General features: G+C 43.2%; 1 protein-coding gene across 2 annotated transcripts in view; it reads right to left on the bottom strand.

The window, feature by feature from the left end:
* The window catches only part of LOC111864996 (sestrin homolog), a 600,436-nt gene that overhangs the window by 326,286 nt on the left and 257,167 nt on the right, over nucleotides 1-16,983 (bottom strand). The gene's annotated exons all lie outside the window — the stretch shown is intronic.

Consider the following 16,983-nt stretch of genomic DNA (forward strand, 5'->3'; position numbering starts at 1 on the left):
AGTAACAACAGATCTTAAAGAGAACGTGGCAATGAAGCTTTGGGTTCCATAAAAGGTGGTGAGCCGCTGACGGTAGCCGAGCGGTCTAAGGCGTGTACTGTCTTCGCTCGCTTGGAAACCGGGATCGTGGGTTCGAATTCCACTCAGGGCATGGATGTTTAGTTTGTGTGTGTGCGTTTTTCTGTGTTTGCCTACAGGTAGAGGCCTTGCGACGAGCTGATCATCCGCCCAAGGAGTCCTACCGAATGTGTAAAATCTAGAAAAACCTAAGTGAACGGAGAAGTTCATGGCGGTAGGCCTAGGCCTACTGGGACTGTATTGCCAAGGGGGAAAAAAAAAGTGGTAAATTTCTTGTGCAGAACTGCGACTAATAGACTCAGCATTCTCAAGAGAATGACTGTTTTAAGGAGTCAGTTTTGTTAAATACTTAATTTTACAACTGATGCAACATAAAACGACACGCTTTTTTCTCTCTCTCTTCACTTACTCACACACAAACACACAATGGAAGTGGTCCTGTTTACTTCCTGCCTGAAACCTTGGAACTGGCCATGAACATGATGGCCTCGTAAACACAAACACAAGGAAAACATTCAGTAGATAATTTTCAAATTTAACTATTTCTTTAATTAATTCAAAACACATACCCTGTCACACTATGATAATAATGCATTATTTACAGCCAGAAACAGGACAGGAAGACGGCCTTGGTCGTAAGTAAGAGGAAAGACCAGAATAGAAAACAGGGAATATAAGTTTACTGAACAGAGACGAGGTATTTGCTGTATGGTAGGTAAGGCACATCGGGCATGTTCTGGTTACTGCAACTCAAGCAGTTTTTGACAGTTCTCTCCTCGTTATAAGAAAAGCATTCATTTGTTGAAAGTTTCAAATGAAAATGAAGAAGTCATCTTGAGAATTTGGTAGTCGCTCAACTAATCTTAAAATTCCTCGAATTTTATGGAACGTGAAGGATCGATGTCGTATTTAAAATAACAAAATACTGGACCTATCATGACCTAGAAGAATTCAGTCTACATCCCTATATAATATTTTGTTAATATCCATTTTAATATTACCTTTATATGTACTGCCACATCTTCCAATTGGTCTATTCCCTCCTGATCTTCAGATTAAAATTTTGTATGCATTTCTCATCTCTCCTATATATGCTACAAGCAACTCCCAATTAATTCTCCTTGATCTGATCATCTTTTAATGTCTGATGAGAGCTACAAATTATAAAGGTCTTTATTATGTACATTTGAGGCACTATGTTACAAGCCGGAAGGTCGAGGGTACGAGTCCCGATGAGGTGGATTATTTTTCTTCAAATCTACCTAATCCTTCCAGTCACACGGACGGTCGACTCAGCCTCTGACAGAAATGAGTACCAGGAGTCTTCCTGGCGGGTAAACGGCGGGCGGCGCGTAAGCCTGACAACCCTACCGCCATCTGTGAGACGACTGTCTAGAGAAAATGTGGGAGCCTCATAACCGTATGGGCCTTAACGGCCTGTTACAGGGATTGCTTTTTATGTACCTTCTTCCAACCTTCCATTACTTCGTCTCTCGCTCTCTCCCTGGCCAAAGCACTCTGCTCGTGTACTGAGCCCACTGATATAGAAGCGGCCTGCTGCACAGATTTTGTTGTGCATCTGCGAACAATTTAACAGAAGCTGCCAGAGCAAAGTTGCCGCTTCGTCCTTTACATGAGAATCAGATCTACAGGCCCTAAAGTCGTTATTGCACGCAGCCCAATAATTTTATTTTCGCTCTGTGTACTATTTTTGCAGACGCCGTGCGTCTGTTTACTACGAGACCCACAGGACAGCAACCTGTGGCGTAACTGTCAAAATAGGACGCCCCTAATAGACCGAAACGTCAGGACCTGCCACTCTTCAACACTCTGACTGTAGTAGCAACAGTTAATGAGAACAAAAAGTTGTAGTAAAAGTATTTTCCGAGAGTGTTCTTCGCGATTTTGATGCAAACCTACTTAACTGGCATTCATTTTCAGTTACTACACATATAAACCCATTGATGACCGCCTCTATGGTCTAATGGTCAGAGTTCCTGCCTATAGATCCAGAAGTATCGGGTTCGATTTCCGACGCTACCAAATTTTCTGAGTAGTGGGTCTGGAACGGGTCTCTCAGTATACACCGTATCAATTTATTTTCAAATGAAGGTTATAAATCTTATTAATCCTGCCACGTAACAGAACAGCGACAGGGGTACTCGGCACTCAGCTACAAGCCGGAAGGTCGCGGGTTCGAGTCCCGATGAGGTGGATTACTTTTTTTTTAATTTATCTAATCCTTCCAGTCGCACTACAGCCATTGGGATGATTCAGCCTCTAACAGAAATGAGTACCAGGAATCTTCCTGGGAGGTAAAGAGCGGTCGGCGCGCAAGGCTGACAGCCTGACCGCCATCTGTGAGCCGACTGCCTACAGAGCCTCGACGTCTCACAACTCTATGGGCCTTCACGGCATGTGACAGGGAAACGGCCACTGGCCATGAATACATACTTGTGTTTAATATGGTTTTAAAAAGGGGCAGTACAAACTCTAATCCGGCACTTAACAATACTAATCACTAATCATACAGCGGTGGGATGTATGGTACGTAATACAGTCTTTTCATATTCCGAATATCAGTGAAATGAAAGTTCACATTTTACGACTAATTTTACCTTCAGCAGACCGAGGGTCATAAGGAAGTAGTTGGCACTCCTGCAAGCAGCCTGATTCCTATGAGACATGTGACGGCCAGACAGACTACAGTTTTATGCGTTTGGACAAAAAAAAAGGTACACATCATGTAAGAAGAATAAAAAAATATTATGATTTTATTAAAAAATAGATAAAAATTCGCTCATTCATTATAGTCGAAAAATAATGAATACGATAAGCATTTAAGAATAAATGATGATTTTAATGCGAAAATGCAAACTTCTTGGATTAAAGAACAGGGCGATTCTGAATTATTGTCGGGATCTCCATTTATAGACCACGGATACCCCGACAATAATTTAGAATCAACCGTATATTTTAAACTGAAGTTATTCTAACGGAAGGAACATTTCAGCAACTGTCAAATACTTAATGCCGTAAAACCTACAGGACAATTGGTCGGGGGGAGGATTATTAAGCACATAATGAACCCCGCATTCGTATAACCTCAGAATCTATCAGATACATATACGGACGTGAGAAAGAGTTTTGAATGTGCCCACGGATTTCCAAGGGAGATACGACTAAAAATTCTAAACCGTAAAGCGAAAATGGAAGATGCTTATAGACAAAGTTGTGACACTGGGTATTTCCAGGGATATGATTTAGTCAGTGCATAAGAAAAACCATCTGGGGTTGTTACAATAGGCCGAACAATGGCCGCAGTACCAAGTGGACTCAGTCTCACCCCATGAAAGAAAAAAGAATACTACATGACCCACCAGATTTAACATTAAAGGGAACTGCATTTGGTCCACAGACGGTGTTTAGGCGTTTCCTATGATACTCCGAATGAACAGCAATAATTAGCTATGCAGTGTGTTTTCTCTGAGTTGGGAGCTGATTTTTTAATATTATTATATGAACTTCAGGCTTCAGAGCGCAATCACTCTAAATGAACATTACGTTGGTACAAAAAAGTGCTGCATTTTGTACTTTCCGACAAATATGGTGGACATTATAAATGGCTCGAAAGATTCATGATGGTATGGCATTTATGAATGCTACAGGGCTGGAGAGAGAAAGAGACAGGCGTTGGTATCTATTTTGAGAGATTTTCCCGGAATCCGCCTTGTTAGCTCGAGAACAATGATCATTAACAACTGACAGATAAAAAGTGAAGATCTGAATTAGGTGCCTTTCGAGCGAGAGTCAAGAGCTATGTAACGAGGTCGTTTGTTTTGTTTTCGGAAAGTCTGTTGTCTACGGGATGTCATATGAGGATAAACAAGTGACGTGGCAACGTGAACTGACATTTGTAATTGTCAGGAAAGGAGACCAGAACAAAAATTTGGTTCGCGAGTAAACAAATATAACGCCGTGAAGCGAAATGGCTGCGTGAATCAGAGCTAAAGCACGTATTTATACATATATACCGAGTGTCCACCATGTCCATATCCAGTTCTGTGCTATAAGCGTTAACTTTCCTTGCATGCACAAAAACATATGTAGTAATGCGACTTCGAATCCAAGAGAAGTTCAAAGAATTGAACTAGGGCGTATATAGAATGTAAAAATTAATAAATTATAATTTGTCTGAACTTAATGTAAGACTGTTGGGAGCTTCATAGATATGGTAGATATAATTACCTCCTAAGAACAAACTATTTTTATTAATGCAAGGTAAAGTTATCCCTGTAACAGGCCGTGGAGGCCCATAGGGCTCAGACGTTGAGGTTCCCACATTTTCTCTAGCCAATCGTCTCATAGATGGCGGTAAGGTTGTCAGCCTTCCGCGCCGGCCGCCCTTTACACCCCAGGAAGATTCCCTGGTACTCATTTGTTATAGGCTGAGTCGACCCCAGAGCCATAGTGCGGCTGGAGGATTTTTTTTTTCATTGGCACTACAGCCCCAGTGGGCCTAGGCCTACCTCCATGAAACTCTCCGTTCACTTCGGTTTTTCTAGATCTTAGACATACGGTAGGACTCCTTGGGCGTATGATCAGCTCGTCGCAAGGCCTCTACCTGTACACAAACACAGAAAAACGCACACAAACATCCATGCCCTGAGTGGGATTCGAACCCACGATCCCGGCTTCCGAGCGAGGGAAGACAGTGCACGCCTTAGACCTCTCGGCTACCGTGACCGGCAGGCTGAAGGATTAGGTCAATTAAAAGAATTCACATCATCGGGACTCGAACCAGTGATCTTTCGGCTTGTAGCGTAGTGCCTCAACTAACTACGCTACCGCATATGTGTATAATCAAAGACACGTGTATTCCTTCCTAGCATTTCCTTAGCTATTGATGCCATGTCAGGAAGTTGTTTCTGAATAGCAAGGTCGTTGTAGCCTAAATATACATGAGTCACACCACTGCTTTGTTGTAACAGCCGGAATCCTTCACCGTTTCTTATGAACAGTTTCAATTTTAATTGCATTTGTATTTCTTCTAATATGGAATGGCTTTCTCTGGAATCGGTCAGCCTATAACCTGTAATAGTATTGTCACGATTTAGGAGTGACTATAGACGGGGTTTAGATTGGTGAGTAGATTTATTCACATGACTCGGAACTATAAGCAATTACAGCGCCACAACACCCACTAAGCCTTTTCCAGCTTGCGGTGTCTTCACGAGCCGTTCCCTGGCAACGGCTTCTAACAATGGAGATTCTTAATCTTCTTAATCTTCACAGCATTGCCCTTGGCTACCGTCTCGAAACTTTACTGAAATGCCGTCAAAGTCAAAGTCAAAGTCATATTGCGACTGACGGTCAGTCAATCAGTCAATAATTCTTACTGTTTGACAGTTACGGTCTTGTTTTTGTGGGGCGCCCTCTCTGACAAGGGGACGGGTGGAGAAGGGAAAGCAATCTTGTCCCTGCAAGGAAACGAGCCCCAGTACCTCGGCTTTCCATGCTGTAGTCCATTCGCTATACCGAATGAGATATCCCGGCGTCTGCGTAAGTGGTCAGGAGTGAATAAAGCAATCTAATACAGTTAGATATGCCTCAAGTGAAACCTGCCAAAACATAATGGAACAGGTTCTTAGTTCGACAGGTTGTCTGTCAGTAGTTATCCATAGACGTTGTCACTTATCGGCAATCCTTATCTGATCAGCAGACAATGAAAACAGGTACTGATGTTCTTTCCTTCGCAGGGATACAAAAACACATCCAGGAAAATTTAATTAGCAGAAAGAAACGGCATTTCGTGTCAGGACGCAAGTTCGGAAGAGTACAGTCTTCTGGGATATGATGCCACGTTTTACGGAGACAGCTCGAGGATTCGAAGGAACATACCGCCTCTATATTCAGGGTCGAAGAGTAAACCGAAGCAGAAACCAGCAGAAACAGACGTCAAGTTCAGCTTCATAACGTATCCCTCATCCCGCCGTCTCCTTCAACTGTTTTTTGCTTGGCTTACTCTTCGAACCTGAAGATGGAGGCGATATATTCCTCCAAAACATCCGACTGTCTCCGAACTCAGAAGTTCATGGTCACCACCGCGAGAATCTCAGATTCAACAAGTTACGAAGATATGTTCTCTGTGACACCCTATGGCTTTAAGATACATTTTAATAGTATCACCCCACCATACTTATAGCTCTCCTCAGGGTTACCTTCACGATATTCGTAGAGCAGATATAAATACGGACAAGGTATCGGTTAGTAGAAATAAAGCACAGTTCACAATGAGTCGACGGTTGTGAAATTTTGAACGTTACTTTTTACAACTGACCACTGTCACCGTTTTGAGTATGAAAACACACCCAATTAAAAAAAAAGTATTTCGTTACACGAAGCCATTTGGGAAGAAACCGCAGTCATTAAGTCAATACAGCATTGTTAAATAAGCATCTACAAACCGACATGCTCACGTGGTACCAATGTACATACATTTAAACAGACACAAACACCCACCTACATATGTACATATTAAGTGACTGTAGCAGAGTCCTTGACAAGATACCAATAGCTCAGCAAGAAATTGCCTGTATTTTACGGAACCCAAAGGATCATTACCGGCGTTCAGAAGAGCCCGCCACTGGTCCCTGCCCTCAGCCAGATGAATCCCGTCCAGAACCTCCCATCCTCCTTCTTCAAGATCAAATTTAATATCACCGTTCCATCCACACCTAAGTCTTCTGCGCGGTCTCGTCCCTTCAGAGTTTCAACTTTTATCTTCATAATGAATCTTGATTTATTCTTGGTTTCTTAGTCGTCTCAGCACCAGATATAACGCCCGTCTCAGCAGACACCCCAACCTCCTCGCATCCCGCCTCACGAGGCCGCCATCAATTCGCAGACTGAAGAAACACCACCCCTTCGACCTGCCTAACAGATTTCGGTATAAGTAGCTCTAAATCTATTATGTAAATCCTAGGTAATTCTTCCCATCCGCCAAGTTGGTCTCCGACCAATAGCCCATGGATCATCGCTAATGAGCGTATATCCGCAAGCCACCTCAACTGTCATAAGATTATGCTGAATGTATACTACAGATTGCATAATAAAATTGGGAGTCTTAAAAAAAAAAAAAAATTCTTGGTTTCCTTAATGATATTATTAAACCACTACAATTATGAGCAAAAAGGTAAAGTTGTCCCTGAACGTAACTAATTAAGCACTACGCCATGAAGACGTATGGGGAAGAGGATTCTTACGGTGTAAAATAAAAAAAATTATTGGTTCATTTCTTATGGATGCAGAAGGAAGCGGTAAAAAAGATAAAGTTACCCCCGCGCACTTAATTGATTAAGCACAACGCTATGAAAACAGGAGAGTAGACGTATAGCTCCAAGCATTCTTAACCTTCACGGTCCGGCCGCTTTACCCCGCGCCACTGTATACGAAGCTGGGTCGGTCTCAGGGCCCGTCTGGACTGTGTTGTCAGATAACTATGAAACATTTTGACATGACAGTCTGCCTCCGGACCGAGATCTGAACCCGTGACAGCCCGAATATAAAGCAGGATGACTAACAACTCGTCATACAGTACTTTGTTACTGTTAAGGCAAAGTTGTCCCTGTGCTTAACTAATTAAGCACTGCGCCATAAAGGCGTATGGGGGAGTGGACGTATAGATCCATGTTTTCTTGACCTCAGCGCTAGTTGGAGGTGAGTGGTCAGCTTCACGCCCCGGCCGCTATACCTTCGGGGAATGAGCCACTGGTACGCATTGGATAGGTTTGGTGGGCCTCAGAGCCGGTCTGGACATCGTGGAGAAGAGAAAATTCTTGACCCTACCGGGACTGGAACTCCGGCCCCTCGGCCCCGCTATACCGACTGTGCTATCCCGGCTCACTTTGAAACTGTTCTATAAAAAAGCATTCTAGTACTATACAACGGAAGTCACGAGCAAACACACTTTGTTTTCCTTCCGTGTGCCCTACGTTTCTAGATACAAATCTGTAACAATAACCTGAAGCCTTGGGAGTAGCCAAGTGCATTATGCGTTGTTACTGGCTGGCGCCACGTATGACACCTGCCGTCTATCCCTGGGAGTCAGAACCGGACAAATCCAGTTTTCTAGCCGATACAGGGCTTCGCTAATCAAACTGCTGTTGTTTCCCACTCCTCGGTTCTAATTACACATACGCCGAAGAACTTTGAACAAGATGTATCAGGAGCAGAACTGGTTCAATCTGGAACGCACGGCACAGAGTGTTGGTGGCTTCACTGTCTCTCCATATCGTCATCGCGGTAAAAAAATATACTGCATACGAATGTCGCAACATTGCGCTACTGTAATTAATTTATGCCTGCCCATCTGTATTAACTTGCTTGTAAGCGTTCCATTTAGGATGCTGTTGGTTCCTGACGAATGCTGCTAATGTAGATGGCCCGAAGCAACGTTTTTAATTCACACGTGATTTAATCTAATTCTAACACAGCTACTGCTCCGTCACAAAAACAAACTCCGTGATTTTAGTCCGCAAGCGAACTATACCGACCGAGCGACCGCCGCTTGTCGGCGAATTTAGTGCCACCTTTTGCGGATATAGGATGTCACGTGGTCAGCGCAACGGATTCCCACGGCCGTTAATTTCAGTTTTCTAGGCCGGAGCCGCTGTTTCCTTGAAATAGCTCCTTAATTATCATCACGAGGCTGAGTGGAACCCGTTCCAGACCCACTACTTCTCAGAAAAAATCTGGTAGCGCCGGGAATCGAACCCGGACCTCTGAATCTGTAGCCAGGAACTCAACCTCGCGAGGATAACTGAGGAGCTATTTCAAGGAAACAGCGGCTCCGGCCTAGAAAACTGAAATTAACGGCCGTGGGAATCCGTTGCGCTGACCACGTGACATCCTATATCCGCAAAAGGTGGCACTAAATTCGCCGACAAGCGGCGGTCGCTCGGTCGGTATAGTTCGCTTGCGGACTACAGACCACGGAGTTGTTTTGTTTGTAGGTTACAATTAATCTGTTTTGGGCTAGGTGTGTATGCTCATCACAGCAATGATATTCAAAAGTTGTAACAAACGTTTTTTTGTATGTAACACATACGAACGTACATACATACCACTTACTACGTAATTTGGAAAACTTGCGCATTAGTGCAAAAGACTATTCGGAAAAGGCGTCTTGACAAGGATCGAGTAATACAACAGTGTTTACGAACTAGTGAACTGCAACAGGCAACAACTAACGCAAAGAATGGTGTTTACAAGTCACTTATTACGTACCTCTGAATAATAATGCTATTTGGAAAACTTCGTGTATTGGTGCAACGTGCTCTACTCCATGCGGCACTGTTCATGAATTACTGAACTGCAACAACTAACGCAAAGAATGGTGTTTATCTTTCCGCAGTACTGGTCCACGAAAACACGTACCGGTAATAAACCCGGATAAACTTCTACATAAATACTAACTGTTGGCTGTAGGGAAGGTTGATGGTAGATAGTTTCAGCTTCGTTTCCTAGAAACGCATTACTAACTTCAACTTAGTATATTTGTTAAAAAAAATGTTTACAGTTCTTAGGGACTTTTTTACGGTCGCGAAAATAGAAGCAAATGCGCCGAGTAAACAGCAAAAAAAAAATTAATGAAACTTTGTTTTCATTTGAAGCACAATGAAAAGTAATGAAATACGACGTTGAATTGTCCGCTTGCCAAGTTCCATCGAGCAGACCGCCTCACACGCTCAGATTTACGTTGGGATGGGCAGCGTACAGACATTCTCGGAGATATTGCAAGTTCGGTTCAAGATCACAGTAACAAAGCGAGTCACACGAATTATTTGGTTTCCCCGTGCATATAAAAGTTATGTTTACACTATTCTTTTAATGCTAGTGGGGTCGGACTAAGTCCCTTGTACTGCGGCCACTTCTGGCCTATTGTACCAGTCCCAGATGATAGGTGAGGGTGATTGTGGAGCAATTAGTGGAATGAAGAGTGGCAGGGGAAACCGAAGTACTCGGAGAAAACCTGCCCCAGGGCCACTTTGTCCACCATAAATCGCACTTGATCAGACCCGGGATCGAACCCGGGCCGCCAAGGTGGGAAGCCAGCGACTAACCGCTTGAACTATGGCGCGGATTGCCTGGTAGATTAACATATCGAACTACACGGCGTCACACCCAAGCAGACAGCTTCTTCAACAATGAAGTGAATACACTACATCCACTCTGTTATGATTTCGGCCTGAGTGAAGACTGCTTTTGATGTAAGCTTTCTCACGATACAGAGGGGTTAGTTCACTTCGCCTTCACAACCCTTTCAACTATGAGAACAAGTTGGGCTCAATTAGAAGAGAAGGCTACTAAAGTTCTGGAGTCTAAGACATGAACTGTCTTCGCTCGCACGAATCCCACCCAAGACATGGACGTCTGTGTGCGTTTATTCTGTCTTGTGTTGCTCTGTGCATAGGTAGAGGCCTTGAGACGGGCTGATCCCCCGTCCAAGGAGTCCTACCGACTGTCTATAGGAGTGTATAGGATTAAGAAACTGAAATAGCGGCAAAGGTCCAACAAAAGGACTGTAAAGCCATATATAGATAAACAGATAGATAGATAGCAGTAAACTAATTAAATACAGGGTACAGGCTCTTAGAATATTTCAAAATTAAATGGCTGCATTTTAGAGTGTCGAGAAGGTATAAAAAGTAACCTGTTGGATTATTACGAATAAAGCTGCTATTGACTAAAAGGCTTTTAAAGTATATTTATATATATCTTCTTCGACAATACGACAGTTACTAAACTGCTAAAAGTCTTTCTTTATGGCCATATTACTGTGTTCACAAAAGTCCGCCTTTGACCCTATTCTGAGCCAATCGAGTCCAATCTACATTTTTACAGGTCACACAATATTTACGCCATATACTCGTACTATACATTCAGTATCGTATCGTCCCCACGCTGAACCTCCGAACTGGTCTCTTTGTCTTGATGTTTTCGGATCGATATTTTATAGAACCTATAATTCTTCCCGTCAATCTCACATGGGTCTGGCCATAACACCGAGTATTCTGATGTTTTTCGTGGGTTCCCAGCTCCTCCAGACAAATGCTGACGTACCTCGAAGGAAGCATGGCCTAGTCCTTCCACATTCTTTGCAGTAATTATTCATTAATTCTCCTGCCATTCGACGCTATATGGTTTCAGCTACTGATGGCGTCATGAAATAAATCGCAAATAAAGACTAGCATCTTCTAAATCAAGGGTATCCAAACTACAGCCCGCGGGCCACATCCGGCCCGTGAAAGAATTGTGCAGAAATGCGCCAATTGAACTAATTTTCCAATGAGTACTGGTAAAAAAATACTTGTTCATAGATTTCAGATTCATTAATTAAGATTGTGTTTAAAATATATTGATATTCCATATTATGTTAATATTTTTCACAATTTTACTAATTCTGGAAAGTATACTGCGCGGTATTTCTTCGTACTTGTTCGGCCTCGATCGGCAGTGTCACTTCGTGGCAATGTAGGTAGCGCGAGCAGTTCGTTACTAGCCGTCTTGTGCACGAGACTTCTTGCGGTGGTGCAGTGTAATTGTAACAGATCATCATCACCGCCGGTGTCGTACTTATTACCTTTTTTGTATTAAAGGCAACTTATGCCCAGTTTTGCTCTAACTGTTCCGAGAATTGGTAGCGAGGAATGTTGATAAGGCTACCGGAACTTTAGTCCATTCTACGATGGCCGGCTTGTAAATTTATCTCCATTTTTGGGGCGACATATCTGTGTGAACAAACTTTTCCCAGATGAAGTACATCAAGTCGAAATACAGGGCAAATTTATCCGATGAACATTTAAAGTCGCTACTTGGGATTAGCGTTTCAAAATTTGAACCTCAATTTAATCAGATTTTAAGAATGCAAAAAGAGTTCCATCATTCACATTAATTGTTTTATTATAATTTGTGATGAAAATATGAGCATTTGCTGCTACTGTCTGTTGTCATTAATATACGATAATTTATTCTCACGTACTTTGTATTTAGTTTATGAAATTCTGTGCTTTCAATAAAACTCATATACCTAGAGTTATTAATTTCTCATTTTATCCGGCCCGTTGAAAGTGCTGAATTACCTAATGTGGCCCGCGTTTCGAAAAGTTTGGAGACCCCTGTTCTAAATAAATAAAATATATAAACCGCTTCACATCCTGATGGTCATTAGACAAGAAAGTATATATTTAAACAGACATAAACCTGTTGGGTCGACTCAGCCTCTAACAGAAATGAGTAAAAGGAATCATCCTGGGGGGTAAAGGGTGGCCGGCGCGTAAGGCTGACAACCTTACCGCCATCTGTGAGCCGACTGCCTAGAAAATGTGGGAGCCTCGAAGCCTCACAATCCTATGGGCCTCCATGGCTTGTTACAGGGACAGCTTTACCTTTACCTTAAACCTGCTGGATTTTAGGTTCTCACAGAGGTGGCTATGATGGTTTCTGTGTCCTGGGATATAGCGCCGTATAGCCCGTTGAAAGTTAAAGGACGTTTCGAAGGAATATGTCGCCTCCATCTTCAGGATCGAAGAGTAAGATAAGCAAGATAACAGCGTGAAGCAAGCATCTTAGCAGAGCTCTTGCTGTCTGTTTCACGCTGCTTTCTTCCTTGGCTTACTATTCGACCCTGAAGATGGAGGCGACATATTCCTTCGAAACGTCCTTTAACTTTCAACGGACTATACGGCGCTATATCGTAGAAGACAGAACTTTTCACATATAAATCTACTTAGGCTAAGCGGCCTCCGTAGTCTAGAGGTAACGTTCCCACATCATGACTCGTGGTACGCGGGTTCAAACCCGGCGGAGGTTGTGGAATTTTGAAGGGCGGAAAAATTCAGGGAACAAGTCCTCCGGGAGGGACTTTAAGCCGTGGGTCCCGTGTCGTAGCTTTACGGCACGTAGAAGAACCTCATATCTCCAAAGGAGGTCAGTGAGCCAAATTCAAGGACATTTCCCGCCCAACGGTAGTCTCTAACGCCTCTGATAGATGGGGGAAGCATTATAGATACCGCCAAGCCAGCAGAGACCGAACTCGCTGGCTCGGTCGGGACTGATGGTACGCACCAATATCGGTAGGGTATAGAGACTGGTAGAATATCATAGAGGGAAGCACAATGGACCAATACTGGTCTAAGTGCATGGGGAAACCCACCCTCTCCAATAACTAACTAACTAGGCTGTAAATTTTCCACTCTCCAAGAACTTTGCTTTAAAATGCTCTCGTTCTGTCTTTTTACGTTCCCGATGCGCATAAAATGGCGAAGAGTAACCTGACTGTAATTTTACGTGCTTCCAGTAGGGTCGGCTGGCAGGCGGGGGAGTTTAGCTTACGTGGGAAACCTTCCGTCCCCGTATTCCGTCACTGGTTGCTAGGCATCATAGGCGTCGGGTGGGACATCTCTTTCAGCATGAGACTGGCACGTGGAGGTGAAAGCAAATGTCTTCCCGGAAAACGACCAGCAGTGGATACTGATGGATAACAAATCGAACTTCTCGAGATGGAAAATGGAACAGAGTAAACCGTATCTTGCAGAAGGCAAAAGCAATGTCAATACGTTAACATGCCTAAGGGTGAACTACAGACGAAGTCAGTATTACACACTTCTATTTCGACTATTCGATTGTAGTTAAAATTTACAACTGTAGTTTGGTTGAAACGTAGTATTATTCCTGTCCCGGCTAGCAGCAAAACCGTTTCTTTCTCCAACTTCGGTAACTCAGAGAACAGCGAATGTGACTGAATATTGCTCAACCAAAATCTAATACGCTCATTACGGTTTCTAGTGCCTTCAGGGTGAATACTAGTTACAGGCGAAGGGTCTGTTATGTCTCCAAACTTATCTAATTAAGGATTAACGTCCATTCTCTAGCCCTCCAGAACCCCCAAAGCACAAGTTCAACCTTTACCGACAACTACAAAAGCCAAAGTTATTCCTGGTGCTTAATTAAGCACCATTCATGAATACATATGAGAAAGTGAAGGTACAGCTCCATCAGGACGTAGAAAAAGTAATTCTATCAGTTCTGTTGTGTAGGTGTGAGACGTACTTACATACTTACTTCGAGGGGAGATTATAAAGTACAGATGCTCAGAAAGAAAAATTATTAGAAAAATATTTGAGCCTAGGAAATATGAAGGGAGGAATTTAGGATATTACATAATGGGGAACTTGGAGCTTTGTAAAAGTCGTCTGGTATTTTTTGGTTAGTAAAATCAAAAAGTCTATGATGCGTCGAAAACGAAGGTAAGTTGGAACGATGGCGAGATAAGGAATTCATGCAGAATTTTTGTGGGAATTTTTTCCCGAAAATGTCCACTTGGAAGACCCATATGGAGACTGGAGAATAACATGAGATGGAACTTAGAGAAACTGAGTGTCACGATAGTAAGTGGACATAATTGGCTTTGGATTGTATCAAAAGGCGGGCTTTCATGTACTTCGGTTTCTGCTAACACAGGATTAGTTATACTGCATATACGAGTATATCTTACGTACACAATGACCTAAATCAACTGCAAAACAATCATTTAAGCACCAAACTGTGGAAGGAAGAGGCCGCAGCCTGTTTAAGGAAGCTATCACAACATTTGATTCACGACGACAACACACAGAGCGAGAGAAATTTCAATAGTAACGATTCAATCACTTTATATATCCCTAGGTTGTGTACTGCGTGGATGCGATTTCCTACCATGCCACGGCCAGGAATACATACTTTTTAATGTTCGAGATAAGTGCAGTGACGCACTGCCACACCCAGCGCCAAATCTTATAGAAAGGTCCGTCTTTTAAGAAGGTAGTACAAGATGAACGTGAATTGGCAGCAGCAGCGACTCTTTGGGCCAAGTCGATAGAGCTAGTCCCTATCTCCTTGTAAAATTCCAAGCGATTCGGACCCGAAAAAGACTGCGCCGGCAAGGGCCAGCAGCATATACAAAAGACAGACCCGTCCTCTCGTCAGAGAGGGCGCCCCACATAAATAAGACCGTAACTATCAAACTGTAATAATTAATATCTGGTCATAAGCCCCAGTTGGGGTTCGACACCAAGACTTGCTGACTGACTGACCGTCAGTCGCGACGTGACTTTGACTTTGACTTGAGACCAGTTAGTTCGTATCCGCCGAGAGCTTAGGACAGTTGAGCTCCGAGCAGAGCAGAGACACCTCACCGACATTAGCGGTGCGAGAGTTGTAAAACTGAAGAAGAAACGTCCGAAGACGTTATAAGTGCGAATAATTGTATTTGTGAGTGTAAAGAGTGATCGTCCAAAAATATTCCCCAAATCTGAAACCCCTGTAAATTTAATTGTCGCGTGTTTCCTAGGCAACGAAAATTTCGGATCGGAAATCGGGTTATCCTAACTGAAATCTTTTGTGGTTTTTCTCAATCCTTCTAAGTAAATGCCAGGTATTACCCCAAATCAGAAGATGACTGATTCTTCCCACATAGTTTCTGTTTCGTCATTCACTAAGAAGTCCTACCATTCGATTTTATGCAATTTGAAATACTAACAACATCGTTAAATATGCCACAAATAAATAAGCCGGTCACGGTAGCCGAGCGGTCTATGGCATATACTGCCTTCGCTCGCTCGGAAACCGGGATCGTGGGTTCGAATCCCACACAAGGCATGGATGTTTGGTATGTGTATGCGTTTATTCTGTGCTTGTGTTGCCCTGTGTTTAGGTAGAGGCCTTGCGACGGGCCGATCACCGGTTCAAGGAGTCTTACCGTCTGTAAATGATTATGAAACTGAGAAACAACCCTATGCTTCAAAGCGGGAGCACGGGGAGATAAAAAAAAATAAAAGAGTAAAATTGATGGACGAACGCAACTCAGCATTATGCAATGCTGTATTGCTATCTTGGTTTGTAAACTTGTCCACCATCACTTACAGCTTCAAGGATATCCTCTAAACAGCACAAAAATAGGCACGACAATCCCTGATGAGTTTTACATCGCAGTATTCCACTCCAAATTGTCACTGTGCTTAATTAATTAAGCACCACATCACAAAGAGGAGTAGGAGAGTGGAGATATAGTTCCAACATTCTTGACCTCGGTACTAGTAGTCAGCTTCACGTCCCGACCGCCTTACCCTCGGGGAAATAGCACCGATACCCAATAGACAGAAGGTTGGGTGGGCCCCAGGGCCGGTATGCACACTGTGGAGTAGAGATAAAACTCTTTGCCCTGCCGTGAGTCGAACCCTCGCCGTCCACGCCGTAGCCCGTCGATAAACTGACTAAGCTATCCCGTCTCTGCTCTTTGTAAAATGACAATTAATCAACAAGTACAGTCACACGTTCACTGTTTGTTACATGTCCTTCAAACTACGTAATTTTTCTGCAGCAAAGTTTCCTGCAGTACAATTGTCCTATATTTTTTGAGGTATCATCATAATCATCACGGTGACCAAAAGGTAATGAAGGCGGCACGTGGAGCATGCGTGCCATTTGTTGCGTCAGCATTGAAGATGGAAGCAAGCTCTCCACTTGTCTTGATCTTCTGTGTATCCATTTTTAGCACAACGTGCAAGGAACTGATGTTGAACACGTAACGGACGAATTCCTCGTACAAGGCCTACATATATAGCTGGCAGGCAGTCGGACGCCAAAGCTGGCAACGAAGGTCATGATGCAAAATAACATAATTTAAATTAAAATAAATAGTATAAAACAGCCATCACTGTCGCCGAGCTTCGTTTCTTGTGTCGCATCGTCCTGCGCAGGCAGACGCCTTGCAACGGGCCGATCCCCCGTCCAAGGAGTCTGTAAGATCCATAGTTCCAGACGCTACACTGGGCTACTGACAGCAACAAATAAGCATAATAGCAT

Source organism: Cryptotermes secundus, unplaced genomic scaffold (assembly GCF_002891405.2).
Source record: "Cryptotermes secundus unplaced genomic scaffold, Csec_1.0 scaffold209, whole genome shotgun sequence".
Lineage (NCBI taxonomy): Eukaryota > Metazoa > Arthropoda > Insecta > Blattodea > Kalotermitidae > Cryptotermes > Cryptotermes secundus.